The sequence below is a fragment of the Mastomys coucha genome, unplaced genomic scaffold (genome assembly GCF_008632895.1).
Source record: "Mastomys coucha isolate ucsf_1 unplaced genomic scaffold, UCSF_Mcou_1 pScaffold23, whole genome shotgun sequence".
Lineage (NCBI taxonomy): Eukaryota > Metazoa > Chordata > Mammalia > Rodentia > Muridae > Mastomys > Mastomys coucha.
This window is the reverse complement of record NW_022196906.1, coordinates 21,288,411-21,293,693: the sequence shown is the minus strand read 5'-3', so window position 1 is coordinate 21,293,693 and position 5,283 is coordinate 21,288,411. Positions and strand designations below refer to the sequence as shown.

General features: G+C 45.5%; 1 pseudogene; it reads right to left on the bottom strand.

Moving 5' to 3' along the window:
- Positions 1-16: 16 nt before the first annotated feature.
- On the bottom strand, positions 17-546 carry LOC116073035 (annotated as a pseudogene).
- Between the last annotated feature and the right edge of the window lie 4,737 nt (positions 547-5,283).

Below are 5,283 nucleotides of genomic sequence, written 5' to 3'. Positions count from 1 at the left end.
GTTTCTTTTTTGTACATTAAGCCATGAACTCATATGGAATGGGCTCCAGCAGCTCAGGCTCTTTTCTGTTAGTTCTCACAAAGTGTGCTTCTCTGGGTGGCGCAGACTGGTGCTTCAGCTGAACCCAAGTGCCCTTCTCTTTGGCTTCCTTTTTCTTCTGATTGTTCTTCACCTGCTTCAGGAAGCTGTTTCTGCTCTTTGAGTGCTTGATTTGCTCAATCCACACATTGATCCTCTTGGCCAGAATCTTGCCCTTAACTTGCTTGTTTACAATGATGCATGCTGGGTGACACTGTAGACTCTTCCAGTTTTGCCATGGCAACACTTATGGGGCATTCCTTTTTGAACAGTGCCCATTCTCTTGATGTCTACAATATCACCCTTCTTGTAGATTAGCATATATATGGCCAAAGGAACAACTCCAAGTTTCCTAAAAGGCCTAGAGAACATATACCGGGTGCCTCTCCTCTTTCCCTTTGTGTTCATCATTTTGGCAATTTACTGGAAGATGGCTGCCATGGCCAAAGCTTGTTTGTTTTCTAAAGAGAGAGAAAGAAAGGGCATGGAGGTGGGTGAGTGGGGAGGATCTGGGAGGAGTTGAGGGATGAACAACCATGCTCAGATATAGTATATGAAAAAAAATGTTTGTTTGTTTGTTTGTTTTTAAAGATGGTAGCAGGGCATTTAAAGACCCTGCCATAAGAGGAGAGGCCCTTGACCCTGTGAAGGTTCTATGCCCCAGTGTAGGGGAATACCAAGGCCAGGAAGCAGGAGAGGGTGGGTTGGTGAGCAGGGGGAGGGAGGAGGGAACAGGGTTTTTTGTTTTTTGTTTTTCTTAATTTTTTTTCTTTTTTTCAGAAGAGAAACTGGGAAAGGAGATATCATATGACATGTAAATAAAGAAAATATCTAATAAAAAAAAAAGACCAGGAAAAAAAAAGAAAGAACCTGCTGTAAACAAGGGAATCTCCAGTTAAGTATCATGAAAGGTCTGAGATTTTACTCCAGCCAGCTATAGCTTTAGCTTTATGGATAAGGGAAACACTCATGACTCCCAGGTCAGAAACAAGAGCAGTGGCCAAAGATTAACATTTCCTGAAGCCTAGTCCCCACAAGACAATGATGGGAAAAGGCAATGGTGCACTGGATGGGACACATCCTTTATAACAGACAATTAACTTGCCTGACATTAGTTAGCATATTGAACCACAACAAATTTGTCCTTTACTCTGGAGGGAGACCTTAGTCAAATATCCTAGATAAGCCAGTACAGAAAGTGGGAGTTCAAGTCTCTGCTCAAAGACCCATATGGTAAGGTGAGCAGTGGTGGCACATACCTTTAATCCCAGCACTTAGGAGGCAGAGGCAAGCAGATTTCTGAGTTCACAGCCAGCCTGGTCTACAGAGTGAGTTCCAGGACAGCCAGGGCTACACAGAGAAACCCTGTCTCAAAAAAAAAAAAAAAATTAAAAAAAGGATGTTGTTATTGTTATTATTATGATTATTTGCTTTGTTTTGTTTCAGTCGGGGTCTCATGGAGCCCAGGCTGGCCTTGGATCTGATATATGAGACATATGAGCTAAAGATAACCTTGAGCCTCTACGCTCCTAGCCTCCATCCCTTGAGAACTGGTATTACAGACATACACCACCACACCCAATTTTATTCAGAGCCCTTTTACCAGCTGAGCTAGAGCCTGAGTTCCTGAAATAAGAGTCTGATGAACGGAAACCACAGAAGTGAGAGAAGGCAGAAGAGTGACACATAATGTGTGCCAAGCTCTACCTTCGGTGGATAGCAAAGGTTATACAGGTCTAACACAGATGTGGTTCCCTGGGACACAGCGACTTCCCTTGCAAATCACTATACAGACACTCATAAGCACTGTCTTGTTCACTGCTAGCCAGCCCACCCATAATCTAACAAACACCTGATGTCAACTTATACAGACAAACTGGCTTTCAGCCTACGGTTAGCTGGGGCCTATGGTGAGACAACACATCATGCTGGGAAACGTGGACAGAGAGTCATTCACCTCCTAGCCAGATTGAAAAAAAAAAAAAAAAAAAGAAGAAGTAATTTGTGTCACAACATACCCTCTGAAGGCTGCCTCTAATGACAAGAAATGTTGCACTAGGCCTCTTAAATCTCTTAAAGATTTCACACCTTCTAGCAGGGCTATGGACTAGGACAAGGCCATTAACATATGGGCCCTCACAGGATACTTATCCAGACCCTAGCACTCACTGTGCAGTAATGGCCTTTGGAAGGAAGAAGTAGAAAATGTTACAGCTACAGCTGCGAGCTTTTTAAATATACCCCAGCTGAAATCAGCTTGTACTCTATAATCCTCTAAGACTGCCAGGAGCCTCCTCTGAACAGAGAGGAAAGGCTTTGTTAGTCCCTAAGGTTCCCCTGGGGTCTGATGGCTTCCTTATCTTCCTTCTTTGATGCTTCTAAAGTCACCCAGCCTCCTCACCCTCCCTTCAACAGGCAGAGCACTGGTCTTATCCAAGGGCTTCTACACACTGATTCTTGCTCATTTCCTTTGCAATCCTCTTTTCCCCCAGCTCTACCTGGCTTCTTCCCTCACTTTACTCAGGTCTCTACTAAAATACATTCTCAAAAAAATATACTTCACCCAGGAAGCCCTTAGGAAAGCCACCTTAAGGGGAAGCAGGCATGCACACCCCCACTCTCACCCCAACCCGGTTCCTTGATCTCTACTTGGAAGTTTAGTGATCTGTTTAGTATCTGTCTTTCCCACCAGTAACAAAACTCCATGAAGAGAGGAACCTTCTTTTCCTTGTCTCTTTCCAATATCTGGAGCAGGAAAAGGGGTGGGGGTGGGGTATGTAAAACTGGAGGGAGGGGTAAGAGAATGCAGAGAAGTCAAGGGGGCTCTTCCAGCCCATCATCTTCCTTTCCTCCCTCCTCATCCCTGCTGCCAGGCTACAGCTGTGATCTTCCAAATGTTGCCTCAGTGCTGCCTTGCAGAGCCCTTCTGGGTGGAACAGATGTTGGGTGTCAGGTGGAGGTTCATCCTGGGGAACAAAGGTGGGAAATACTGTCAGCACTCCTAGCTCCAGATGCCAGAGTCCCTCACTCTGGGAACTGGAGAAGCCAATGCCACCTTCATTGGTTTCCTGGTTCCTTCTGGGGTTCTCCACATAACTGTCCCTCTGCCTCACAGCACCTCCTCCCTATTTGCCCCATTTTGAGCCACACATGGAAACAAGGGGCTCCTAGTTAGCATAAAAACAGAGAGTTAACAGTTGCCTCTGCAGGAGTACTTGTGTTTAAGAACATTCTACTTGTGGAGGGCTTCATGATGGGACCTTAGGAGGCTTTTTGTAAAAAGTGCCCACATATAGAAAAGATAGTAGAAGCTTACACATATTGTGGTATACATACCACATACATACATACATATATGAGTAACATACATCATTTGTTACTCAACAAATAATGGGCAGTCTTGAGTCAAAGCTCGTTTGCCCTCTGGCACTCTAAGAGAAATATGGTCACCCATGGCAGTAGCCCAGGTCATCTGGCTGCAGCCTTCTCATGACCTGTCTCCAGGTGATGTAAGTCCTCACATGGAGACTTTAAACAATGGGTGAGACAAATCTGCCTTTGGAACTCTACAAATACATGATTAGAGTTGTTTTGGTGGGGTTTTTTTGCTTTGTGTTTGTTTGTTTGTTTGTTTTTCAGACCATTTGCTATTGACTGGGATCTCTAAATGCTGGATTGAAACAAAAATGGAGACTGCACCTGAGGAAGAGACTGTGAAAGCTGAGGACAGCAACAGATAGGACACTTGATAAGCGGACAGAGAAGCCAGAGCCCCTGGTGCACAAAATAGATAGAGAAGTGGAAGCCCCTGCAGCCTTATGGTCAGAGGAGGGAGAGCAGAAGTGTAGACAGCAGCCTTGGGGATGCGAGCCCAAGCAAGCCACTTAAGTCCTGCCCTCGAAATTACTGTGATAATGTTGCCAAATCACGAAAGGGCTTCATGTCTTTGGAAAAAAGAGCTTCAGCTGGGAATCAGAAGATCCATTTCCAGCATCAGCTCTGCCACTAACCCACTAACCCTAAGCACATTACCTTGAAGGCAACTGAGAAGGAACCTGGGAGACACCACCTGCTTCTGAGTGGTGGGTTAAGGTACCCTTCCTCCCACAGAGGGAACAAAAATGCTAGCAAGTCTCTCAGGGACGCAGCCAGGTAGCAGGGAAACGAGGCACACATTGGCCACTTATCCATGTACACAAGCTGGTCTTGGCTGTCTGTTTCCTGGACTACCTGGAAGTTCTTGGCAGTCTTCCAAACCAAGATTGATCTAGATTTTGTGGAGGGGCAGGAGGCTTGGTAAGAAGTTTGCTGGAACACTGTGAAGGCATGAAGAAGGGGTGAGGGTATCACAGGCACCCAGACGAGAGATGAATTTTATTATAAAATTTCATGATCATCGGGATCTGCTGGAGGGCACCCACCTGTTACACCACTATGAAGATTCTCTTTTATCATTAAGGCTCCTCCTTCCTCTTATTCTCCTCCACCACCTCGCCCCCTCCCATACACACACACTCCTTTTTTTGAGACAGGGTGTTATAGGTTCTAGGTTGGTCTCAATACAATACGTATTCAAGATGATTTTGAACTTTTGACTCTCCTACCCACACCTCCCAGGTACAAGAATTATAGACATGCATCACCACACCTGGTTTATCTGGTAGTGAAGATTAAAATCAGGGCTTTGTACATGCTAGGCAAGTGCTCTGCCAACTGAGATACATCTCCAGTCCCTTGCAAGGGCTCTTCTAAGGTGATAGACCATCTTGGTTTCCAAGGACCCAAGGCTAAATCCAGGACTGAGTATACACACACTAGGATGAATTCAGAATCACTCCAAGCTGTGTGCATTCAGCCACGAGGCAGGCAAGCTGTTCTAAACCAGCCTCTGGTCTCAGATCCCTCCACATGCCAAGAAAATCTCCAGCTCCTCCACCTCTCACTATCTTCCCATGCCAGAACCATGCTACCCTGACACAGAAAGAAGCTGGACATAGAATGATGTACTGTGACAGGGCTAGTATTTCTAGAAGCTGAGCTGGGATCAGGGATGAAGGCAGAAAGAATCCAGACATAGAAGAAAACCAGACAGAGTCCCAGAGCCATTTCATTAATGAAATACCACCCACTTTTTGACAAAGCTGGGCCCAGCCCCTCAAACTCTACCCCCTTGGGGCTCTGCATGTTCTTATCTCCCTCACTGTA